The following is a 15,131-nucleotide window of genomic DNA, read 5'->3' on the forward strand; positions in this document are numbered from 1 at the left end:
AAAGCACCAACAGTGGCACGTGAGCATCAGAACTGGACCACGGAGCAATGGAAGAAGGTGGCCTGGTCTGAGGAATCACGTGTTCTTTTACATCACGTGGATGGCCGGGTGTGTGTGTGTGTGTGGCTTACCTGGGGAACACATGGCCCCAGGATGCACTATGGGAAGAAGGCGAGCCGGCGGAGGCAGTGTGATGCTTTGGGCAATGCTCTGCTGGGAAACCTTGAGATGTGCTGAACAAACAAGTCTGATCTATGGAGGCTCTACCTCCCAACTTACAACTTACAGGACTTTGACTCGGGTCAATACGTAGCCAACCGGAACGCCCTAGGAAAATACCAATTACCTATCAGCCAAACAGAACCTGATAGCAACATGCTTGATGTTGTTAGCTTAATGGCAGAGCTTGATATCAGACTTTCCTCAAGCCACATGGTGCCGGAGCTGGCTGTATATATTAAGGGTGTCCTGCCTGACCTGCGCATTGATCAAATAAATAGGTCATCAGCTATGAACTCAGCATGCACGCAAGCATTTAACAAATGACCTGAAACGGAGTATGTCACTCGTGTTCGCTTGTCCTACAAGCATTATCATACATGCACCATAAATGTGTCTGGCATTTTCTTTGACATGGCCTTTTAGCATCAGCTCCTAACCATATATGCCCTGTTATGGTCACACCTCAGGCTTTGTTCGTATGCTAGGTTTAACTATTCCTTTATTCGTCAGAAGGTTATGGGCTATTGTCAGTGGTCTGAGTAATGTTTGCTGGAAGACTGGAAGAATAAGGGATGGATGCAGAAGTAAACGACATAAACGAGTGCAGCGAAGTGAACTGGGGCACATAGAGGAGGAGCGTTAGAGATAAAGAAAATGATTCCTGTTTTCACGCGACTGGTCACGGGAGTTTTAGCTCAGGGGCAAACAGGCCTCTACGGCTTGCATTAGTGGACACTATTAATAGGATGTAATTGCTAATCCTGATGCCCTTTCACGTTGAATTACTCCATCCACAGACCCTTCACCGTCCCCCTTCACTGACCTTCAAACCTCAATGTAGCACCATCCTGAACTCCCAACACATTCACCCCGAGAGAAAAACCTTCAGCCCGGAGCGACAGCGAGGCCTTGGGGACCTCAAGGGGTCCAAAGGGGAAGAGCACAGATGCCTTTCCCCCCAACCATCTTTGTTATTTTCCCTTGTTGAGTGAGCATTATGCTGGGGAGGATTGTGGGTAATGGTAGCTCTCATGCATGGGGCTTCACAGAGATGCATGATGCAGGCTTTATACGCTTTTCCATTTGCATGGCCAGATCCCTCAAATTGTTCCCAAGTAGTACGTTCTCGCTCATTAGCTTAACGTAAACACAGAGCACGCAGAGGTAATTACGGAAACAGCGGAGAACTGCACGCCAGTTACATTTAACATAATCAACCTTAGACTCAGATAAATAAAGCTGCTGGATGTCATGACTGAAAGTTTGATAAATGTGAGCTGTGGAAAGTGGCTGTAATATCTTGTATCGTACTATAATGAAAGGACACATAAAGATGTTTAATTGTTGTCTTTTGAAAAAAATAATTTTCATTTAGTCATGTCAGATTCATTCATTTCAGTCTAATTTAAGATGACAAACTAGCATTGTAGATGATAAACTGCAAAATTAATCCAAGTATTAGTAACAGTTTTTTAAATAAACATCACAAATGAACAAAAACTGTCCTTGCCAAAACCTGGACTGTTAAAATAACATTGATTATGCTAATGTTATACAATATTGTATTTTTGCTATCATTTTTTTTCTTGTTTCAGACATGTTATAGTGTAGCCTGGATGCCAGCCGAACTTAGCCCCGCCCACAACATTTTTAGGCCGGGCGGTTCGGTCTGGCCTCGCTCCATAGCGGAGTAATTATCCACGAACAGAAACTGTTCGGACCAATGAAATCATCAGGGCGGGCTTTAGCCGATGACGGAAGGATGATCAACAGTACCGTAATCATCACGTCATCAAAGGGGCTTGGGTTATATTTGTTTGAATCCTAAACGGAGAGCTTGTTCGTATCTGCATCACCTTCACAATTTCTCTCAGAAATGATGATCATGTTGGGTAAGTACTCTGTGTATCCTTAAATTATTTTATTTTTTTAAAACACCGGCAAAGATCGTTTATTCCTGCGCGTGTGCAGACAGGGTTGCCAAGTGTTTACAACAAAACCTGCCAACTCCTAGCCCTAAACAACAGCTTCTCGGGGGGTTCTCCGGGAAAAAATGGAGTTTGGGGGTAAAATGTGTGTTATTTTGGCAGGGTTGCTGCTAAAATTCACAAAAAAGCGAACTTGGCAACACAGTGCAGTTGAGCTCTGTTGACGTCTCTTCGTTGCTCTGATTGGTTGTAGGTCTGTCCAATCGAGGTCTTTCCTGGTTGGGTTGAAACACGCCCCATAATCACAGCCCAATGAGCATCACACTCATATTCTGTTGAGTTGAGTATGACCACGTCAGGCTAGTCATAGTGTGTTTTTAGCATGTAACTTATCTTAAACGACATTAGGTCGAGTAAATGATGACAGGATTGTCATTTTTGGATGAACTGAAAATGTAATCGAGATCTGTTGGAAATTGTATTTTCAAACTTTGCAGTGTGACTAATATAACTCATTGTGTGCTTAGACATTTACATTTAGAGAACAAACTGACATATGTTCCTTTTAATTAATTCCTTAAATTTTCTTTAATCGGCCTTAAAAAGTTTTTAAATGTACCTTCATAAAACCTGCAGAAACCCTGATTATTAATATGCTGCTGTTGATGTTTTTATCATATTTTCGACAACTTTGTATTTTAATTAAACGCGTAAAGTTTATATACAGTATATCAATATTTCTCAACTAGCCGCCGACTAATAGTTCCCTGCCAAAGACAAAAATGTCCCTCACCTTTAAGGAGTGTGACAGTGAAGAGGAAGTGAGACACGGAGGACTCGAGATATTGCAAAGTGATCACTTGTCAAAATGCCAACGCCCTGGGTGGTGTCGTCCATCTGTCTCTCCTCTATATGACAGAGGTATTGTTTGTGTCGTGACCTGCTGAAATGAAAAGAAATGAAAGTAAAAGAAGTGAGATTGTCCCACTGTAGACTTAACATGGGGCTGTGTAAATATCATATCTCTCTTAAAATAGTCCTCGCCGTGGTGGTCTGAACTGATTCATCGGCAAGCTTCCTTCAGGGGTCACGGAGGGAGATATTCTCACCTCTTTCCCACCATTCCATTATCCATCTGCCAATCAAACAGCCTCGGCTCACAGCGGGGTATAACCGCCGCCTTCCAGAAGATGAGCTCTCAGAGACCCAATAAAACACATAAAGTAATTGATATAACAAAGATTCCCATTAAGTAAGTAATAATTGACAACGAGCCGTTGAATTATTTAAAAAATAATGCCCGTAGTCAATTATTCCGCTTATACTACGGTTACCACACCTCAAGTCTTTGGTCCTAAGATATATTTAAAGGGATTCGTCCGGTTTTTGTACTTACAATTGTGAGTAGGACTATTTCTTCCGAGTCTCATCCAATGGATCATTTGCTAGTTCCGACACGTCATTTTAAAGCTGGTAATGGAGGCTTGAGTCGTTGATAGCATTTTACTGCCGTTATTAATGAAGTTATGAGAGAGAGAGGGAGAGGGAGAGATTTTATATATCGCTTTATTTTGAACCAATTAAAACCAGTTAACAAACATACACTTCACTCAATACATCTAGCAAAAGTTAATTTTTCATCTTTAACACAGCATAACATTTCTTTATAATCCCATACATTTTCAAATTCTTTAATATCCTTCATATTTTTATAAAACAAAAAATCAAACTTGATTCTGACTTGAATTAAACTCTTAAAAACCACTTTCACCCTCTATTCTTTCCTTTCTTGTCAGATAAACAGCCATTTTCGCTTTTCCCATTATAAAGTTAACAAGTTGTCCTTTCTTTCTCTTCTTCTTTCCAAACCTAAACCCAAAATATGAAACCAACCTTCGAAAAAATTACTTTAAAATTTAGAGAGAGAGAGAAATATGGTCAAGTAAAAAGAAAGAAAGAGAGCTTGTGTGAATTAGGCTACCTCTGTGCATCTCTAAACAGCGCTGTTATTACCTCGTGAAAAAAATGTCATGTGTAGCCTTTAAGTTGCTTTATGTAGTTTTTTTTTTTTTTTTTTTGTCCTGTTATTACAGATAACTATGCAAAGTGATATAAAACTGTAATGCGGTCGAGAGAGCTGCCTGGAACTACATTCGCTGTGCGTTTCCCAGAAAATAATTACACACCTCAGAACGTTCATCAGCCAATCAGATGCAAGCATTCATAGTATAATTTGAATGAAATGTCATTTAAAAACTTTTATTAAGCATGAATTCTGCCACGAGTGGTGTGATTACCCATCATTGTCCTTTGTGCATTTCGAAATGAGAGATTTAACCAAGTGCTCGGGGATTAGATTACACAGGAAGGTCTGAGGGTTGGACGTCCTGCTCCAGATGCCATGAGAGGCCCACTGCACCCCGTCTGTTCAAATCTTTCCCCGATTAGACACCGCTGCCCATCACCGAACTACCAGGGGTAATTGCATTTGGAGCTATCATGTCCTTGCATCCGGTTTTCGACTCCTTTGGGTCAGCTAAGGTAGCGGGGAGAGGTCATGAGGTAGGTAATCGAATTTGAAATCTGGGCAAAGTTGAAACCCAACACCGGTGCATCCTTAAACCAGAACTCAAATTCGTTTGTCTTTGTCAGAAAGGCAGGACTTGTTTTGTTCAGACATAAGAAACTAAAGCACAATTATTCCTCAGATCAACAGACTTCTGTGTTTCTAAGAGCTCTGATCTTTTCAGAATCACTTGATCAGAGTAAAAGCACGGCCACTTTTCGCTTTTTGAATTGCATCCCTCTGAACGATGACAATCTTAACAAGACCACAAAAACAGCTTGTGAAAGGGCATTGTGAGCACTTTTATCAGGCAAATGGAGGCAGAGATCTGTAGACGGTGTGAGATGAAGCCAGAAAGAACAAATTATTACAGTTTCAGCTTGCAGACTCTGATAACAAGTCTGATAAAACTGCCCATTTAACAATGTAGGCGGATGAGCAAGTGACCACTGAGTAAGAGATACATTCATGGGAATGGAAGGCTGATATATTAGTGCGTATGTTTATCTTGAGTTATTTATGTAAAGTGCCAATAAGATGTCATTGTACTCTCAACTTTTGATGGATAGCATAACATTTCATGGGATATTGCAAGCACTGTCAGAAAGACTCCATTAGCGAGATGCACTTAAACGTTCAGCAGACTAGTGTGTGTGTTTCTGATGAAACCGTACTGGTATCTTTCCACGCTAATTACTAGGAGAGTTCTGAGAACCGAGAGCTTCAATGTTTCTAAAGTTGCGACCTGCGTCATAAGCAGGTATCTTGTCCACTTGAAGAGGAAAATGGTAATCAGCAACATTTGAGTTCTCGACCGCATGGCAATTACTCAACCTCAAAAGGAAAGCACAGAGAGTAGTGACCTTAGACTCTGGGCCAAGGTAAGGGAGTTTAAATGAATGAGGGGGAGTTGAACAGGTAAGATGAGGTGAGTGAAAATAATTATGTAGATCATATAAATGAGGTGGCCAGAATACAGCCCAGCTATAGTGATGCTAATGGAAACGAGACACTGGGAGTGAGTCATAGACTAACAAAAGAGCACAGGGAATAAAGTCAGGAGGAAAGCAAGATGATGAGGCAGATGCAGTGTCAGAGGTTGCTGATGAAGAAATGATACAGCACATAATGAACTGGAGCTGGATGTACCAGACTCGTCTGAAGCATTTTGAAAGAGATCTGTAGTTATTAGTCCAAATAAAGCATTTCTCCTTCAGATTTTGACAGATGTGTTGTCTGGGCATTGAAAATAGGAAGTTACATTTTCACAGCATGAGTAGTTTTGTCTCAAGGAACATATTAGAGCAATATTGGCTTGTGAAAGAGATGCCAACAAGGTGAAAGCCCCACTTGGAGTCTATCCCTGTATAAATCAATATATTCTGTGCTTATTGCTTTCTTTCTTCTCGATGTTTTATGTGCAGGATTCCACCATGTTATGAGGTAGATCTCAAACTGATTATTGTTTATTGCATACTTATAATGTAACCTCTCACAAAAGTTTGTATGGCACTTTGCAATAAGCTTTTGCATTTGTTCTGTGTGATTTTTGTAGTATTTTTTTTTTGCATTATTAGATAGGTGTAAATTGTTTCTCTTACACACAAAAAAAAACTTGCAAGAGGTATTTTAGAGGTAAAGGTGCTCAGGAGACATGGGTGTGATGAGACGACATTGTTTTTTTTATTTTTTATTTTTAAAAATAACATAATTTCATCCATTTAATGGTTATTGCAATAACATGAAAATACTTGTTAAATACCAGTTATATCTGTATCACCTAGAAATGCATCACTAGAGGGAATACATTATGGGCTGCTGACTTTATGCATAATATTACATTCTACATAAGCACAGTAGTAAATGTTGAGGATAAGGTTTGGACAGTCGGATGGTTGTGTATAGGTTAAATATTAGGTGCGTGACGAAACACTTCGCTCCTGTGAAGTTTTACAATAGACACACTCTAGGGGCAGCAAATATAATTTGCAGCCAGGGGGTTTAGCAGCTCTCTGTTGGCTTACAAGCTTGAAAAACCAGACTCTAGTCAGGCCAATCACATCGTTTATCTCAAGGAAGATAAACTTTTGTTTGTAAACCCAGAAGCTGGCGAACAGCGGTCTTTCAAATCGGCATTGGCTGCAACTCTGGAAGACTTGGAGTTGGCTTTTCTGAGAAAAGAACAAAGAACGGCCAAAAAGGAAGATGTGTTCTGAGTTTTGCCGACCGGATACGGCAAAACTTTAATCTGTCAACTTGCTCCGCTTGACCTTCTTCGTTGCTCTGGTTGGTTGTAGCGCTATCCTATCACGTGCAGAGGGAATCTGATAGACAACCGTTTATCCCGCCCCTCGGATTTAGCCCTGCCAATGGTGTGTTCCCTGACCCAACTTCTTGATGTGGGTCTGGCTTGTCAGGCTAGAGAGACAGGCTGTTGTATGTCGAATAATTTGCACGAATCAGGGAGCTTGCGTTTACTTTCGCTTTCTAATCACGGCAGTGCTGAGCGCGCATTCTACAAGATAATACTTTTATCAGACACTCTATCAGGCTCTTTTGCGCCTGAATCTTCCTCCATTGTCCTGTCTCTGGTCACGTGACCAGTGAACTCTGATTCTTGCAGCTCAGATGCAGTCGCGCACAGTGCAGAGAAGATGTTTAAAATGAAGCGACCATTATACAACAGCGGAGGATACAATGTAAACATAGCGGTGACATATTTTATGCTAATTTTACCCTCATGCCGGTTGTCACAAGGCAGTTTTTCACTCGATGAGAAATCTTGTCACATTTTAATGGCGTCATTTTTTTATTCCCAAACCGAAAATCCCGCCCTGCAGCTAACTTCATTGGCTACAGTGACGGGTATATTTAGGGATCAGTGTTGATGTAGGCCATCATTACTGTGATTGACATGACCAATAAAATCTTAAGAATCGGCTACAGGGCAGAGTTTTTGCTGAACTGGTTTGGGGGATCACGCATTTTAATCTGAAGTTCTCGTCACACCTTAATGGATGGTATTAATTTTGTGTAGTGTAGGGCCTTAGAGTTGACCGTGCAAACATGTTGCAGACATGTCTTAATAATAACCTTGAGACAACTAATCCAATAGGGTTGCACGGACACGCCATGTCTACTCCAGTTTATGTGCTGCTGAGAACAAAGAGCAGAACTGAAATGAGACAAGACCTTCAACTGAAGGTTAAAGTTTGAGACTGGCTTGACAGAACAACATTGAGAATCTCAAGAGACATTACAGCAATCCTACAGCCGATCTCCTTTGGCTGATCGCCAACAATAGATGGACTTCCATTTGAAGATCTTATTGATGTTAGTGTGGTGGAATGTGTTTGGGTGAGATCCTTTCCCAAGATTTGCCAACAGTTCTGACACAGCTAAAGTAACATCACTTTTGATATCCCATCTCTTTGCATGGCTAACGGGTATAAAATATTATGAATGCAGTTATATGCAAGCATTTACTCCAAGAGTGAATCTAGATTTAATATAGAGCTGCTGTCTTTTTGGGAAAATATCCATTGGGCTGAAGTGTCTTCTTAATGGGAGCTGGGACGGGATCATCATTTGTCCGTAATAAATATTGAAACACTTGCCTTGGCAGGACTAACATTGTTCTACAAATCAAAGCTGCAACCAAGGATAGTAACTTTTCTCTGGAACTAATTTTGGGATTCTGGCCAAAAAAAGGACCTATTGCTCTCCCCTGGCTCTATAGTCCGCTACCTGGAAGAAGGTACTGTTGGCTTCAAGAATAGCCAAACTTTTCCACTTGTTACCGATTGAGGGATGGATATCTGCTGAGAATTTGGCAACAGGCCGTACTCTTGGCACAAAGACTGCTGACTGTTCTCTCTGAAGCTTTACCACCCACCTCCAGACTCACGCTAGAGTCACAGGTTTAAGAGAGGAAAAAAAGACGATGGCATCTATTCCACAACTAAGGCCCTGTTTACACCTGGTATTGAGATGCGATTTGGTTGACCGGATCACACGTGGACGAGGGAGACACCTGGCATTTTAATCTGTCTGTTTTGTCCACTTTTGACCTTGTCTGTTGTGATTCGAGGGCAGGGTGTATATATGTTTTGTTTGTTTTTTTCAGATCTTTCAATGTAATGGAGGACATAAGATCACGCAATTTACATATAAACATGAGTGGAGACGATGGAAAAACATATGGAGGGCATCAGCTTTCGTTTCTGCTTGGAAAGCTGCAAGACCAAGGTGTGTGTGTGTGTGTGTGTGTGTGTGTGTGTGTGTGTGTGTGTGTGTGTGTGTGTGTGTGTGTGTGTGTGTGTGTGTGTGTGTGTGTGTGTGTGTGTGTGTGTGTGTGTGTGTGTGTGTGTGTGTGTGTGTGTGTGTGTGTGTGTGTGTGTGTGTGTGTGTGTGTGTGTGTGTGTGTGTGTGTGTGTGTGCTAGAAATCAGGAATGGAGAGAGCGCATCCCATAAGGTTTCCGCATTAGGTCAGTAGCGGAGAGAATAGGGTGTTGTATTCGACCATGAGCATCTAAACTATGAAAGCAATCCGGTCGAATGCATTTTCGACTACCTCTGGAAGTGGACGAAAGTGGACAAGCTTGAGAAGTTTTAGACCCCCGTTTAGACCTGTATTTAGCGTCATCCATTTGTGATCCAAACGACCAAAACGCATGTTAATACCTGGTGTTAATGGGGCCAAAGTGTTTCAACAGCAAGAATGACATGACACTTAAGCCTCGTTGAGACTGTCAGTCCAATATTTATGCAAAAAAAATATTTTCCAGAATATCTGCATTGGCTTCTATGGCAATGGCATTGTGTTGGTAAGCATAAGCCAAAAACAGCAACGAAAACCGATACTTATTTACAACATGGCATTGTGCAGCCACTGCACTGGACTACTGCGTCTTCTTAGGCATGAGGCTGGTATGTGTGGTTTTTCTATCGGTTTCCGTTATATTGTCATTGTTTGCTCGACCAGCACTTTGTAACAACACAACCTTTTTTCTGGAGTGACTTTCTGCATGATTTCTATAACAGCGTCTGGCATTTATGTTTTACGTGGCATGAGAAAGTCACACAAACCATCCGAAATCCGGTCAGACTGAAATGGACTTCCAGAAAAGGATTACATGTGATTTTTGACCGTAAAGACTTGCATATCTGGTTTCAATCGGATATGCACAAAAATCGAGAGTCAGAACGAAGCTGAAGGGAGACTTGCGTAACCTCACAACTCCTCAGTAAATAACACCGGGAAGAAAGTGTGCGTTAGAGTAACATTCATTCTATAAAGAGGACGAAAGAGCTCAAATGGCAGATGTCGACAAACCTACATCCATAAGAGTTTTTTAGGAGTATTTGGGAGATAGGAAATGGACTGGGACTTAATGTTTCAGGTTAGGAGAGGGTTTGTAAAGTAGGGTTGTCCGACTCGACTCCTGTCTTCAGCTCCAACACCTGCTTGGAAGTTTCTAGTAATCCTGAAGATCTTGATTAGCTGCTTTAGGTGTGTTTAATTAGGACTGGAACTAAATTGTGGCAGAATGTATCCCTCTAGGTGCAGGGTTAGACATCCCGGCCTTAACGGGAGTGACAGGTAAGAGGAGAACCAATGATAATTTGGCTCTTCAGGGTTTAAGGGAATATTTATTATTTAGTACAACCTAAGGCAGTGCTTCCAAGAGTACACATTTTTGTAACCTTCCTAATTAAGCACGTGATTAAACTTATCGGCTTGTTGGTAGACACTCGAAGACCTGGAATAGATGTGTCAGATAATGGAGGCATCCACAATTTGAACTAATGGTGTGCCTCCAGGAACAGGGTTAGGAAACACTAACACAAGGCCATCGCAAATAACATTTTGCAGGACAATTGACTTGGCTGTTTAAGCTATTTCAACTTAAATTATGTTAAACTTACTTTAAAAAATGAGTTATATCTTGTATAACTAATTTTAAAAAGTTTAACATTTCTTAACTTATTTTGATGAGTTAAAACAATGTAAAAACATGTTGTCATTACTTAATTGAACATATCATTTTTTACTGTGCACGATTAGTTAGCCTTCATACGTCATACGTTTGTTTGTTTTAGTTTAGACCATTAAATGCTTAGTGTGTCAATAACAGATTCTCAAATAATAATTTTTTTTTTTTTACTTGACCATATTTCTCTCTCTCTCTCTCTCTCTCTCTCTCTCTCTCTCTCTCTCTCTCTCTCTCTCTGTTTTTAGTGCAGTGTGTGTGATGAAAAATGAGAAAACTATCTTTCACATTGACGATTTGATACCAATCAGAGTGGAATATGTGTATAATTTCTTTCAAAGGCAGGCAATTGCCATCAAATTCGCCATTCAATCTTTCCTGTCAAGTAGATGTTTTCGATTCTGTGGTAAATGACAGATTCCTTTCGCTTTCCCCTCGTCTGTTCTGTTGTTCCCTGGGTAATGATGTCTTAAGTGGTAGTTGTTCAACTCGTTTGTCTTCAGGAGGTTGTAATTGGACATTCCTTTGGCACTAGGGAGACAACGAAAAGAAAGGGCTGGAGAGGACAGGAGAGAAGTGAGGAGAAAAAAAGAAGACTCTGATGGTTTGGTGATTGTGCAAGGTTGCATGAAGGAGAGAGGACAGCATGCATGCGAGCGAACACTACTGTGCTACTGCAGCTTTTCTTTGTTCATATCTACGTTTATGCTGTTGTTGTTTTCTTGTGCTCTCGTTCTAAATTTACATATAATTGTACAACACATTTCGCAGGCACAAAATATTGTTTCATAGGTGAGAAACTGGCTGTGTTTAGAGGCACAGGCACGGTCCATCATTAAAATATGATTTAGAGGTAAGCAAACCCTCCAACTGTCTTGGCCTGAGGCTGTGTGTGTGTGTGTGTGTGTGTGTGTGTGTGTGTGTGTGTGTGTGTGTGTGTGGGCATGTTTTTGTAACATATGAGGACACAAATGTGTATTATGACATGGGTATTACAGGAGAGGGTGAAATATGAGGACATTGGGCTCGGTGTGTGTGTGTGTGTGTGTGTGTGTGTGGGCGGGCATGTTTTTGTGACATATGAGGACACAAATGTGTATAATGACATGGGTATGACACAGGTATTACAGGAGAGGGTGAAATATGAGGACATCGGGCTCGGTGTGTGTGTGTGTGTGTGTGTGTGTGTGTGTGTGTGTGTGTGTGTGAGATCAGACTATCCCATTGAGTATGCATTGTGAGGTGGCATATCTAGGTCACACACACTGGCACATTACTCCTGTTGGAGCTTCTGTTTCCTTTCCTCTGCCTTGTGTTCATGTCATGGATTGTCTCCGCTTTCTGAGGTCACACACAGAGTATTGTACATGTTGTATAGGGTGATACTATGATCTCACCCAATTAACACACTTAATTATTTTTCTAGACACACACAGTAAAACACATACACAAAATGCCTATACTCTTATACTTAGACACAGATAGGTAAATTACTCTGCTCAGTTTATCCTTTAACATTTAATCTTACGGGTGTGTTCACACTTGGCATGTTTGGTTGGATTAAAATGAACCCTGGTGTGATTTCTCTGTTAGTGCGGTTCGTTTGAATAAGTGTGAACGCTGCCATCTGAACCCATAGTGTGCACCAAACAAGCAAACCGAGACCGCTGTCAGAAGATGCGACTCTGAAAATGATAAAATGCTCAAGCAAACCAGTTTTTTTCTCATCATAATTGTGATGTTGGCCATCACAGTTCGGTACAGGCATTACAACCAACCGCGTCTTCTCTAAGCATATCTTCGTTTTTGTATGTGACGGAGGGATTTTTACACATTTTATAATCTCTTCACCAGTTCTACGCACATACATTGTGCACATTTAGCCCAAGACACAGCAATGTTTTGGATGTTTGGCAAGTTCATCGCGAAATATAATTCAGTATCTAAGGTTCAGTGTTAAAATGCCAATCTGAATGCTAAGTGGACTAGAACTAAATGTTTTTTTGTTGTTGTTTTTTTTGGTCATTAAGCGAACCGAACTACAAGTGTGAAGTGATAAAATGGAAAAATCTACTTTGTTTCTGTATTATGCTTAGGGTCAAAAAAAGAGCTATCCTAATATGGATTACGTGTTATTATCAGCTGATCTTAAACACACATCATTTCTCATGATGATAAATAGAGAACATTAAGCTGTTATCATTTGCCCCATTTCTTGCTAACACAGGCATGTGTGAAATATGCAAAATATGAAGCAGTTGTCGGGACAGCATTGCGGAGTTGAGACCCGAGATGAGAGAGAATGAGTGAGAGAAATGGGTGGGGATGCCTAATGATATATTAAAATCATGTTCTGTGACTGTTCTGCAACTATGCCGTGCCATCTTTGGCCCTAATGACTCCCACAGAGTAGCTGACAGAGCCAGTATGGGTCCCTCCATGAAATACAGCACTTCCATGCGAGAGTCCATGTTTGATCATTTTTGCTCTTTGCTAATGCGGTTTGAATCGTATATGCTGTGTGGCATATTAATTATCACAGTATTTGCAAACCCCTTTGAATCCCTCTCACCATGTCTTGTTCTTCATAGTTTTCTTCAATTATTCCAACTTGAACATACATAAATATGCAGTTTTGCTTAATTAGTTAGTTTTGTTTTGTTAGACTTAAGATGTTTATCGTTCATATTAAAGTGCGGTCGGTCGTCTATCTTCCATTTATTTGGACTCCGAATTGTGATTTTTTCACACCGCTCTCTGTGAGCTGATCAGTGAGTCGTGGCATTCTGTAGTCAAATGTTGTAATAAGACTACAAAAATATATTTGACGATTGTTCCTGGCAACAAATGTGCCATAAAGCTAAAATAAATGTTTTATGGCTCTTGTTCTGCTGCCTTGCAAGCAATGGTATTTCCTTCTGGAAATGCAAGTCTAATTCTGTTCTCCTTGGGGGGTTTTGTCACCAATATCCCTTAAATCTAATGTGCCTTTTGGGAGCCCTATTAAAGGGTTAACGCTGCATATATTTATGATATAGTACGCATACAAAGAGGGTATGTGAAATAACCATTCGATCGAAATCTCCCTCCGGATTCCAGCAGTAATATCATAAATATATTCATCAAATGCCCCTCACAATTAGGAGGACATCCACTGTAACCCGGTGCTCCGATATTGGAATTTGCGTATTTTGTTTTTCTAATTTAGACCACAGAAATAATGATGCTTGGATGCACCATCCATGCACCTAATTGACATGCTTTCTTCATGAGGAACAACCCAACTGATTCAACGTGTCCATCAAGTCTACATCTCGGCAATTCTGGAGTCGCCTCAAGACTGGAATATCTTCATTTGCCGTTAAAAGCACCATCGTTTTTGCACCTTCTCCAAAGCTGGGTTTGACAGCCGAATGGCAGTGTGGCGTTGGAGGTCGGGGATAATGAGGTCCGCGGGGACCGGATTAATCGCCGAGCTTTGGCACATAACATCAGTATAAACAACAGAGCTTGTCGTCCGGGCAACGGTGGTGGTGTAGCGACTCGGGCATATAATAATGATGTTCCCATTAACATGGGCTAAGTACTAAAGGCTGGGGAAATTTGGAGAGGCACTTGATGCTCCTGCACTTTCCCTCATTCGTTTTGTCTCTCTCTCTTCCTAATTAGATATTACCAGCCATCTTTCATTGCTGGCTGTGATTTCTGCCTCGCTTTGCCCTTGAGTGAACAACCTCGGCTTGCCACTAGAACGCAGGAAGAACAGGAAGTCTTTCTCTTCTTCTCCACCCTAACAAGAAGATATTAAAATTACATGTGGCTGACTGGGGCCTTGCCTTAGGAGCAGGACGGCTCCTAAGGGCCGTTTTGAAGGGCCGTTTTAAAAAGGACGGTGCACCAAAGAGAAGCGAAGGTCCATGTGCCAAGGTTTTATTTTCTGTAGTGGTTATATTTCTGTGCCATTTCCAGAAAACACATATCTGGGTGATAGTCATCTGTGAAAGAGAACCTAAAAAGAATTGCCAAAAACAAAATAGGAATGTAAAAAATAAATGTTAAGATGCATCATTTTAAAGTTTATTTTTTTATACTGTTGTTTGAGGTCAACTAATGACGTTTTTTACATTCAAAAACATTATAACTAATCAGTAATAGGCTATTTTCTACACTGGTTTTGAGGCTCTCTCCTGAACGCTGGGTTTTGGTGGGCGTGTCACTGGAGACTTGGAAGTAAACGCCCACGGCTAGGATTGGATAAGATTTGCATATTTAATAAGCTTAAGTTACCCTGTCAGTTCAGGGAGAGGAGAGAATGAAGAAGAAGCGGCAACCAGAGCGATTTTCTCGATCACAGGGCTCGTAAACGTCTTTATCAAACAAACACTATGTTCTATTTCTCATCGACACGCGACTGATTGGAC

General features: G+C 41.0%; 1 protein-coding gene across 3 annotated transcripts in view; it reads left to right on the plus strand.

The window, feature by feature from the left end:
- pard3aa (par-3 family cell polarity regulator alpha, a) overlaps positions 1-15,131 on the plus strand; it is a 623,737-nt gene that overhangs the window by 450,396 nt on the left and 158,210 nt on the right. The window lies entirely within an intron of this gene.

Source organism: Pseudorasbora parva, chromosome 24 (genome assembly GCF_024679245.1).
Source record: "Pseudorasbora parva isolate DD20220531a chromosome 24, ASM2467924v1, whole genome shotgun sequence".
NCBI classification, from domain to species: domain Eukaryota; kingdom Metazoa; phylum Chordata; class Actinopteri; order Cypriniformes; family Gobionidae; genus Pseudorasbora; species Pseudorasbora parva.